Source organism: Octodon degus, unplaced genomic scaffold (genome assembly GCF_000260255.1).
Source record: "Octodon degus isolate 3935 unplaced genomic scaffold, OctDeg1.0 scaffold00079, whole genome shotgun sequence".
In the NCBI taxonomy this organism is placed as follows: domain Eukaryota; kingdom Metazoa; phylum Chordata; class Mammalia; order Rodentia; family Octodontidae; genus Octodon; species Octodon degus.
Genome location: NW_004524655.1, coordinates 5,292,325 through 5,304,551, shown reverse-complemented (window position 1 = coordinate 5,304,551; position 12,227 = coordinate 5,292,325).

Genomic DNA, 12,227 nt, shown 5'->3' with positions numbered 1-12,227 from the left:
TGGCGTTTTGAGGATGAGTATTGCGATGCCCCGAAGGCCTGGTGCTCACTGTGATGAGGCGGGAGCCTTATCGAGGTGGGTCAAGGGGAGCAAAAGGAGGCAAGTGACAGTTGCAGGAAGAGAACAGGACGTGGAGTCAGAATCCCCGCTCCATGCCCTGCTACCTGTGAAGTCTTCGGAAAGTCATTTCTTACCCACATCAGGGTTCCAAGCTGTCACTCGCTTGGTCTTCATGCAGCAGCTGTAAGAAAGCTGAGAGGCATGCTTGTCACACGGGGCGTGAGGAACTAAGGAGATGCTACCATCCCTGTCTCTTTACTATGAGTCTCTGTGGTTTTTACACAGTCATACACGGAAAATGTAATGAGCAAGATTATGAAAATTTTCCCAAAGAACTTCCAGAGCTCAGCAATGGTAGCAACAGAACAATGCACCAGTAGGTGGCGCTAGATGCCATCGCTTTCAGCCAAGTCCCTGCTTGCTTTGATTCTCAGCTCCCTCCCCTCTCTTGATTGAAATGGAAATTGGCTGCCAGCATCAGTGAGCCCTATCAGCCCTGGGCCTAAGCTTACATGCAGCAGCCAATGTGCTATCCACCTAGTTAAAAAATTAATCAAATATATTAATCTCATAAGCTCTTTGAAAGACTATCCAAAGGGCCCACGGTCCAGCTGTCAGGTACCAGTAACCAATGGGAATCTACATGATGGACTAGGGGTTGCCTTACCAAGTCTTGAAAGAACCTTAAGAAATGGGCCCCCGGGATGTGACCATCATTCTCTTCTGTACTGTGAATCTTGCCACTGATACTTTTCTGTTTAATAACAGGGCTTGAGTTCCATGTATCTGGAAACGCAGTAGACTGGAGAGGGCAAATGGACTCCAGTTTGACTGCCAGCTTTAATCTACCCAAGTGCTGTAACGCAATCACATCAGAATACATTTCTGTGATTGGTTAGTGATGTCTGGCATGGGCCAGGTTGGGAACAACTGCATCAGTGACACACAACTGCCATTCCTGCATGGGACATTTGCTTGCCTTTTCTCAAGAAATTCTCACCATCACTCCTAACTGTTGAGTGCTGTGATTATTATTGTCCTTGTTTTATGACTGGCTGGTCTGAGCTCAGAGAGGCTGAATAGCTTGCCTGAGGTCACCTAGCATGTGAGAGACAGAATTGGAAGTTGGAGCAGTCTGCTTGCCTGTAGAATTCCTTCTGTTGCTTATCATACCACGAATTATTTCCTTCATTGGAAATGAAACATTATTTGGCAATCCATCCTGGAGAAGTGAAACAAGTAGTGAGCCCAGAAAGTCTCTTTTTCCATTGTCACAGGCCTGGAAAGAAGAGTGCATGTTAGAGATGAAGTCCCAGTGGGACCCCAGTCCATTATCTCTTTCCTTGGAAGAAGATGAGGTTGATGCTTCCGCTGTAATCAAGTGAACCCCCTGAAGGTACCAAGAAACCTAACTTGCTTCTGGTTAATATCTTTTAATCTCATTTTTTCACATAAGCAACAGAAGTAGAGTTGAGTTTAAGACACTGGTGAAAGAGAAAAGAGCCAAGATTCGGAAGGACCAAGAGGGGGCGTGACCTCAGGAGGATCCTGAGGGTGACTGCCGGGCTGCTAGGGTGTGAGTTCTAGGATGCTGTCCCCAGGATGCCATGTCAGACTATCTGGCACATATTAGGAGCCTCAGTGGGTGGCCAGAGCAGCCCAGACACATTCAAATGCCTAAGATGTGTTAGAAACAAGGTACATGTGGGGTGCAGGAGAAGACACCATTCTTGCCCTCGGGGAGCTCTGGATCTAGGCAACTCCACCTCAGAGTGGTGGGAAATTATAGGCACCAAACACAGCCTGAAGGCCACAAGGGGTGCTGACAGGGATCCAAATGGAGCTGAAAACAAAAAGGGGAAGAAAGCGTGTGTGAGAGCTCAGAACAGGACACATCAGCACACGCTCTTGGCACCTTGGCAGCCCCAATGCTTTGCACAGGAGATTGGGAGGGTCTCATCAGTGATGTCTCCCTGCCCTTCTTGCATTGTTTGCCCCAAACAAGCCATACAATCTAGAAAAATTACTCTCTGACCTCCTTTTCTCCCCTGAAGATCCTCATGTGACTGGTGTCCTGACTTTTACCCCGGGGGGAAGGGGGACTTACAGAGACACAGCCTGGCCCTGCGCCCAGGGTGCTGCTTGTAGGTCACAGTCTTTTGTCCAGGCTGCCCTCTCCACAGCTACCCACTTCTTTCATCAGACTTAGCATAAAAATACAGTCTCTTCAGGGTTCGATCCCTGGCATCACAAGCCATGCCAGCCCCACCCCTGGGGTGCGCTGAGATGGCAATTGAGACTGGGCATGGTGGTGCGTGCCTGTAATCCCAGTGCTTGGCAGTGAGACCTTGTAGACCCTACACTAGTTTGATTTGAAACTGTCTCATCACTATTTGTCTGTCAATGAAATTGTGGAAAAAAATAAAATAAAATCAGGAGCAAGACAAAAAAAAATGTGCAGTAGATATTGTGAAAGGAAAAGAAACTGCTCAAAGGAAAGAGAAATGGGGATGGAGGAAAAGAGAAAAGAAGGGGAAAGCATGTATGTATATTAGATAATTGTACTACTAATTTCTATTAGCTCATTTAAAAGAACAGTTTGTGCTTATACTGTTTGACCAATTTTCATGCCTATATCTTGTAATCTGAACAACTAATTTTAGTTTGAAGATAATTGTAACCTTTTTTTAAAAAAAAATAGTCTCCTCTGGGCATCGTAGTCTTCATTTCTGTATTGCTCATTCAAGGAGTCCGTCATTTTTCTAATCTCCTGTATTTTTTTTATCAATATCTTCCTTAGAAGCAGTTAAAAATTCTTTTACTACAGTGTGTTTTTCAGATTGGGTTTCCTGCTTATGTTTCTGTAGCTGCTTCTTTACTTCATCTGCTACGAGTTCTGAGAGTTCTTTTTTAATTTCAGAAAAGAATTGCGCTCTGATTTCTTCTATATCTTTCTGCTGCTGCTTATTTACTATCGGCGCTCTTGATTCATGCATTTGAGCTGAGCTAGTGTCCTCTGCACTTGTTCTGAGTGAGCACTGGGTTGCTTCCATATGTTTCTGCATTTGATTCTTTAGTGCAGATGTTATTAATTCAGGGATTTCTTTTTTTCATTTCCAATCTGAGGTCTTCTATATCTTTCTGCAGCTGTTTTATTTTAGAAGCGGTTGATTCATTGCTTTCAGCTGTGTGATTTCCAATTTGTTCTGTGTTAGTGTCCTCTGCACTTGTTACGGGTGGGCTTGGGTTCTGAGGTTGCATTTTGTTCCTTCTCGTCATTTTGTGTAGCACTGTCTTCTGCCCTTTGTTGTAGATCTTTGCTGTAGTTATAACCTTCACACGTACTGAAGTTCAGGTGGAGCTCTACAGATTTTGGAGTTATCCAGCTGCGTCTGGCTTAGGTCTGGCTGCTGTGCTCAGCTCCTTCCTGCTGCGGACCTGGGTAGGATTGGGTCTGGAGGTTCCTGGAACTCGGCAGAAATTCCTGGGCTAGGGCTGGGTCTGGGGGTTCCCGGAAGTCGGCAGAAATTCCTACTCGGCGCGAGGGGTGGGGGGCGGCCCGAGGGGGCGGGAGAGGGTCCGGCCCACGCTGCGCCTGGACTGGGACTGGTCCCGCCGGTGCAGGGTAGCAGGAAGCTCTCCACACACTCACCGGACCTGGGCTAGGACTGGGTCTCTAGTCTTCATTTCTGAAGACTCCCATGTCCCTCCAAAACTTCAGGTATGTAAGTCTGTTACACATTTTATTTTGGTTTGTTTTTGTTACAAGACCATGAGCCATGACAGTGGGTAAAGTAAAGCTATGCTTGCTTCCTTTACAGGTATTTCAGACAGAGAGCTTGGAGTGGCTGGCACGTGGAAGATGGTAGGAGTAGGGAAGAGAGAGGGGACAAAGGCTCTTCTGATGACCCCAAGAAGGAGAGAGCATGCCCGAGGCTGGTAATGCTGCTGAGGAGCCACTTCAGCTAAATTACCTATGGGGGAGAGTCCCTGCTAAGGAGTGAGGATGCAGATTGAGTTTAATGTCATTTAAGAAGTTAATTTACTTGTTTTTTAATAGGTAGTTTATATATGTATGTATTTGGTACAGGGTTCCATTATACAGCTCGGACTTGTAGTGAGCCTCCTGTTTTCAGCCTCCTCAGTGCTGGGATTATAGGCCTTCACCACTGCCACCACGCCCCGCCTTCATGGCCTGCGCCCTGGGGGCAGGGCCAATGTGGCGTGTGGTGCTGGGGATCTAACCCTAGTTCCTGTGCTTGCCTCAGGAGGCGCTTAGTCTGGTGAGTTATCTCACTGACCCAATAGGTAGCATTTTTAAATGGCTTAAAAACATACCAAGGAGTAGGAAGCTGAAACACATTACTTTTACCTTGTTGCCTAGCTATTCATTTTTTCCCACTTAGTATTATCAAGTTCTTGTGTATCCTTCCACACAGGTTTTGAAATAAGCACACATAAATACTGTGTACATACACAGCATTCCTTATAAGCACTCTGTCTTTACACAAATACACAAATGCATTATTGTTTGTATGATGATCTCCATATCTCTATCTATCTATCTATCTATCTATCTATCTATCTATCTATCTATCTTGGGGAGCAGCTGGATATTCAAGGTGAATAACTAGGTAGGGCAAGATGATGGGGGAAGTGCTGGGGAGAGAGAGAGAGAGAGAGTGAGAGAGAGAGACAGAGAGAGACAGAGAGACAGAGACAGAGAGACAGAGAGAGACAGAGACAGAGAGATAGAGAGATAGAGACAGAGACACAGAGACACAGAGACAGAGACAGGGAGACAGAGAGACAGAGACAGGGAGATAGACGTGAGACAGACAGAGAGACAGAGACAGAGAGATAGAGACAGAGAGACAGAGAAAGAGACAGAGAGACAGAGACAGAGAGATGGAGACAGAGACAGAGACAAGAGATAGAGACAGAGAGATAGAGACAGAGAGACAGAGAAAGAGACAGAGAGACAGAGACAGAGAGACGGAGACAGAGACAGAGAGACAGAGAGACAGAGAAAGAGACAGAGAGACAGAGACAGAGACAGAGAGACAGAGAGATAGAGACAGAGAGACAGAGAAAGAGACAGAGACAGAGAGACGGAGACAGAGACAGAGAGACAGAGACAGAGAGACAGAGAAAGAGAAACAGAGGCTGACAGAGGCACAGAGAGACAAAGACAGAGACAGAGACAGAGACACAGAGACAGAGAGACAGAGAGAGACAGAGACAGAGAAACGGAGGGAGGGTGGAGAAAGAGAGAGAGAGAGAGAGAGAGAGAGAGAGAGAGAGAGAGAGAGAACAAGGAATGGCCAGTAGAGAAACTATAGAAAATCATGCTTGGTTTTTTGAATAAAGTTTTATTGGCATAAAACACTGCCCACTTATTGATATGTGGTCTATGGCTGCTTCTGGATTATAAAGCAGAGCTGATTACTGGAACAGAGACTGTATAATCTGTGAAGACTGAAAAAGTTTTCTCTTAGACAAAATCAGCTGAATCCCAGTGTAAAAGAATGAGCCACACTTCTTTATGAGTGAATTTTTAGCTAGCCATAGATTACTTTCAAGGACAAACAAAAATACCACCCCTGAATAATAAGAGCAGCAATTCCAAACCTCATCCCCTCGATGTGCCAACGTGTCGGGAGTCTTTTCTATAATTCTTGCCATTATCTCTACAATCATGTTTGAGAAGATTGGACAGCTGGAAATCATGGTAGTGGATAAGAATTGCGGTCTATTACCGGGCTCCCTGTGCACGAAACATGTAGGCACAGGAAATCTTTTACTTCTATTTTATTTTACTTGAAAGAAAATAGATATTGGGAGAAATCTAAGCCTTCTATGCTTACAAAAGTCCAAATGATACATCCTTTTTCATTTCTTAATTATCTGTTGGTGTGAGGGCTTGAACAGAGAGGAAATAACAACGTCATTTATGAAGGGCCTGGTGCCAACTGGCTGGTGCTACGCTTCCTTTCCACAATGCAAGGTGACCTCCAGTATACACTCCAGCAACTTTCCCAGATGCTACTTTTGGTTGCCACTGGGTGGTGGTGGGTGCATCTAGTGCACAGAAGCCAGCAGTGCTGCCAGACCCCCTACAATGTGTGCAGTTGTCTTCTTTTCCTACCCCACAAAGCTGGGTTTGGTCCAAGCTGTCAAGATTGTAAGATTGAGAAACACAGTTGTGGAAGACAAGAACCATGTTTTCATTCCCCTTACCCCAAGGCCTGTTGATGACTAGAATTGGGGTTTGCTTCTCCTCTACACCCATCTCAGGTGGGCAGTCTCCCAGATGGCTTTGAGTAACCCCCTCTGTTCATGCCATTGAGTAAACCTCCCCAGGAAAGGGGGCTGAACCCCGGAACTCATTTCTAGCTAACAGAACAAAAGAAGTGATGCAGTGTCATGTCTGAGGTGAGGTGACAGAATGAACATGGCATCTGCCTTGGGTACTCTATCACACTTTGGGAAAAGGAAGCTTCTAAGTTGTGAGTCTCCCTTAGAGAGAAACCCATGAGACATAGATCAGGCAGCCAGGCATGGTGGTGCACAACTGTAATCCTGGCACTCTGGGAGGCTGTGGCAGGATAACCCCAAGCTCCAACTTAGCCTGGGCAACTCAGTGGCCTAGCAAGACTGTGTCAACGTGAAAAAAAGTGGGGGGCGAAGGGGCTGAGGATGCAGCTCAATGCTACGACCCTAGTTTCAGTCCCCATTACCTCAAAAAAGCAAAACCCCAATTGAACATAAACAAGAACAAGGAACTTGCATCTCTAGCCATAGCCAATGAGCACCTGCTACCTGCTAAGACACACATGAATGAACTTGCAAGTGACCCCACCCCAGCTGAGCCTCGAGATAACAGACTTGCAGCTACTGAGTTGGTTTCATTCTTGGGAGACACCTGACCCAGCTGATCCTCACTAAGCTACGCCTGGGTTCCTGACCCACACCAACTGGGAGATGACAAATGTTTGTTTTCTTAACCTGCTGAGTTTTGTAGTGGTCTGTGACGTAACAGTATACAACTTCCATACAGCCTCAGAGGAATAAGCTCTCCACAGGAAATGGTGATCTGTGTGACATAAACTTATTTTAGCTCTCTTTAGCATTTAATCACAGGCTGAATGAAACTCCTTTGACCACAGGAATCTCAAATCTTGTTGAGGAAAGAGTGGGGGTGAGTTTTAGAGTGTGAACTGCCATGTAGGATGACTTGATAGCAAACAAGATCAGCCCATACCTGAGCTACCACAGGGGGACAGATGATAGCTGCACTGAGCAGCACTGACCTTAGGGTCAGAGACTTGGGTTCAAACCCCAGTGCTGCCACTTGCAAACTACAACTCTGGTTAAGAGCCATAAGAGACATGTGTTAGGCTGGGTGTGGTGGTGCATGCCTGTAATCACAGTACTTGGGAGGCCGAGGCAGAAGGATTGCTGTGAGTTTGAGGCTGACCTGGGCTACAAAGAGAGTTCAAGGTCAGCCTAACTACATAGTGAGAACCTGTCTCAAAAAGGCCAAGAAAGAAAGAAAGAAAAACATGTTATTAAGTCTAAAAACAACCATAACTAAGGCATGAAGGGACAGAATAAGCCAACAAGGCTGTAGAGTCAGGAAAACTATTGGATTGTGTTCACTGTAAGCAGAATAATAATCTGGAAGTTTAAAAGACTATGATGATCAATAAATATTGATTATATACATTAATATAATTCCCTGTGATTTTTCTACACATGCACTGATCATGCCCTCTTTTTCACCCTCCCTTTGCCCTCATGCCACACCCCAACCTTCTCAAGCCTTCCTGATTCCCCGTGGAGTGCTTGCCCATGTCTGGCTTATTTCACTTAATGTCATGTCCTCTAGTTCTATCGATCTTCCTGAAAATTGCAGGATTTCATTCTTCTATATGGTTGACTGTTATTCTAGTGAGTCTATACACCGCATTTTCTTATGCATCCATCCGTTGATAGACACCAAGACTGGTTCCACATCTCAGCTACAGGGAGCAGTGCCACGCTAAACGTGGGCATGTGGGTATCTCTTTTGCATGCCTACTTCATTTCCTCTGGAATGCTACAGCTAGGTCATCTGGTAGCTCTTGTTTTAGCTTTCTAAGAAATCTCCCTACTGGCTTCCATAGTGTTGTCTAGGAGGTCCTTTTTCTCATACCCTCGCAAGCATTTGCTATCCTGGTTGGGCCTTTCTCAGTCAGTACATATGCATGCACATGTTTGGGGGATGCATGCTATATCTTACCATTTTAATTTTTCCTTGTGCCCTTGGGCATACATCTTCTAGGATTGTCATGCTCCACTTGTGGACAGGACATTCATGCCGAGGGCAGTGACAATATTCCCCTCTGTGGCTCTGGAGGTCTCTCTGGTGCTCTGTGCTGGCCCCACTGACATTGTGCTGGCTGATCTGACATCTCTCAGGAGGAGCAGAGGTTTCTTTTCAGCACGGCTATCCTCAAAAGATAATGTCTAGCCTGTGTGTGTAGGACATTGAATGTTACAAAGACATCGCTGATGAAGGAGCTCTGGAAACAGGAAGTGAAGCTGCCACTGTGATACCTCTGTCTGTCTCTGAGTCCTGGAGACAGAACATGCCCCTGATAGGTAGCATCATCTGGAGCTCTTCATGCAGCCTAAGGCTCCAAGGTGATGGAAAACAGGCTAAGACTTGGGTTTCAAAATTCTGCTTATATTCACAAAGTAGGAAGAAATCCAAGCAGGTCTCATTTAAAATCTTCTTCTTTGCTTTGTTTGTCTTTATTATGTTTTATATTCATATTTAAACACAACATTCAAAACCCCCCTATTAAGTGGCTGTTCCCATCATCTGCAAATTGCATGTTTTCTGTCTCCCTTCCTGAGGTCTAGCCTGGCAATGTGCATAAAGGGCTGCCTTTGCCACCTTGCGTCTTTGGTCTAGGGCACAATGCCCAATGAAGAGTGGTTTCCTGGCAGTTATGTGCTGAGCGTGTGCATGGATGGATGGATGGATGGATGGATGGATGGATGCAAACAAAACTATGCCACTCGTTGATTTCTAAGTTGACTCCACTTAGAAACAAAAGCCTGGAAAACGGAATTAAAGAAACAGAATGTGAATGCTGTCAATTCTAACAGTGTAAAAATAGTAGTAAAAGGTACAAGGCCAGCTGAGAAGGGGATTTGCTTTTCTACAAAGCAAGGACCCAAAGATGCTCGCTGAGGTGAATGAGGCAAGAAATACTAGTGTAACCTAATTGTAAAAGTTATAGAACTGGGGTGGGGATATAGCTCAGTGGCATTAAGCACCTGCCTGGCAAGTGCAAGGTCCTGAGCTCAGTTTCCAGTACAAAAAAGTGATAATAATTGCAGAACTAACAAGAAAAGGAGCTAAGACAGCACTCCTTTTGAGAGGGCAGGAGGTAATGTAGGCATGCAAAGGGGCTAGAATCTCATCTTTCACAGCAAAAGCTATTAAAGTCTTAAATGAATAAACTTAGTACCTCTGGTAAAATTTGAATAATTTAGGGACCTGGATTATCAAAGGAAATCACAAAAAGTGTGTTAGGATTGGCTGCCCTCATTGATGGCATTGAGAATCAGAGGGGAAGACAGTGGTCTTCCTGTTTCTTAGAAGATTATCCATGCTTATTGTTTTTTTTAAAAGCCCACGTGTGTTGAACATTAATTTTCTGAAAATGAAAGGAGTTTGAGAGCTCCAGTTGCAATTAAAATACAGAGCCCTACTTTGTTCCTGTGAAAATCAACAAGCACAACAAGCCCCTGTAATATCTGTCCTTATTTCGGAGTCAAGACAAAATTAATTTAGAAAAGAAAATACAGCCAGAGAGCAGAGTTAGCAACCTCAGGAAATTCAGGGAAATGTAATTGAGTAAGAATTATCTCCTTAATTACTTCTGACCAAATCAATAACAACGCTAGATGAGAAACCAGTCTCCACCAATGAGTATCAAGTTGCTGAGAAACTAATTGGGGTTTGGACTTGTCTGAAAAGCAAAACACCCCCTTTGTAGCAGCAAACATAGCTCCTGGGAATGAATGGGTGCTGGTGGTGAGCGGGGGATAGGACAAGTCTGCGGCCTGCAGCAACTCATTCATTATTTTCAGATGTGAAAGCCTGAACCAGGGAGAGTCCTTTAAAGAAGTCAGAGCAGGGTGCCTCTGATGGTATAAAAGGTTCATTTTCATGTCTTCCTGGAGAAAATCTGGACAAAGCAGGTTCCTGATGCAAATTAGCAGGAGGTGATGCAGATGCCATAAAGGCAGGTGAGGGAACTTTCATATTTGCAGAACATAAGCTTTTAGATGGAACTGCCAAGATTTCTTTAAAACAGTCTCAGAGGAGGTGGCAGGAAGGATTTTCCACTCAAAGGGGCACTTCTGGGTGTACTTCCGGATCTATCATGGCTTAGGGACCAGGTAAAGGGCTCCTTGGAACTGAGTTTCAAGGGTACCTCAATTGTCTAGCCTTGTCATGATGTTTGATCTTGACCATCATGACTTGACTAGATTGGGAAAGGGCTAGGAAATTAGTACAGCACACTGAGGTGTGCATCTGCAGGAATGTGGAGCAGCCAAGTGGAGCAGCGAGACATACTTGGAGCGGAGTGGCACCATTCAATAGGGCAGGAACCTGGATGGAACAAGAACAGCAGGATGAAGACACTCATTAGACCAGGATCTCTGGATGACTCATGGAGATAATCACAGAGCCTACTTTAGAGGGTTGTGATGGACATTCAATATGCTAATATGTGTGTAAAGTGCTCAGGACAGAGCCAGGTTTATGGGAGCTCTCAATAAACGCTAGTTGTTAATGTAATTGTTATAATTAATAAATTGTGCTGTTAATGAAGGTATAAAACACAGGTGATCTGCCACATGACCTCAGGCTCGTTACAGTAGCTGAATTACAGTAGCTGCTGCTTCCTTGGTCTCATTGGTGAAATAGGGTTATTATCCACCCTTTGCTCATGATACCAGAGCATTATGAGGATTAATTAGAAGTTTTATAATGTGCTGTGCGCTTTGATGCTCTATAAACAGAGAAATGTGATGGTTGAATATTTAAATAATCCCCATTACTGAGGATCTTGAATTGCTTTACTGATCTTACAAAAAGAAATCCAACCTTCCAAAGAATATAAATTGATCTAAAAAAAAATAAAAGAAGACTGGAATTTTATCCCCCACCAACACCATAGAAACCCATCAGGACTGGGTATCTAGCACCAATGCACTGATCTCCATGCCAAAATATTGGGAATATGGAAGGAGGAATATGGTTTCTGAAGGACTTTATCCCTCTAGAGTTTTATAATCCCTGAGCTTGTTAACGAGTAAGATTCCACTCTGTCCTCTGGTAGATCCTCAGCCTTGAGTGTTCAGGTTAACATGCAATAAGCATTGTATAAATGCTTACAAAGAGAGTGGATGCACAAATAGAGGAAAAAATGGATGAACAGATGGATAGACGAGTGAGTAGATGAATGGATGCAAACCTTAACTTCTTGGTGACTGGTGAGTAGGGAGGTTGGTTGGTCTGGCCCCGAATACATGGGACAACTTGGATAAGAGTCACATGGGTATTGGATGAGAAAGCTACAAAGGGAGTGTGACAAATTGGAGAGACATTTAGCATTATGCAGATCTGAATCTTCTTTCATTTTCTAGTGGTGTCTAAATATTAACTCTTCTGCACTCCTTACCTTACCTAGGTGCCAAATACTCTTATGCTGCTCTGACACATGAAGAACAAATTGTAGCTTGACTTATCCTAAGGTGGGCATACCATGAGGTATCCTTCAGTCTCGTAGCATGTTTCCAATCTTGCAAATGATGTGTACTGCACAGGCAATGCTTAACACAATAGCAATTCAGTGTAATTTCAGACATGTAAAAGGCTTTAGTGTATATTTTAGGGTGGGATTGTGCTGGTCCTATTCTGACCACACTGAAGGGACTTGGTGGCCAAGCAGCATGTTCAGCAGCAGCCATCATGGCAGATGTGCACAGGGAGGGCTGAGGTATGTGGTGTCACCCTCTCCTTGCCTTTCCCCCTGTATCTTCAGAGTCTCACTGAGGCACTGTTAGGGAGAAGGTAGCCCCTCCTGAGGCTTTGATCT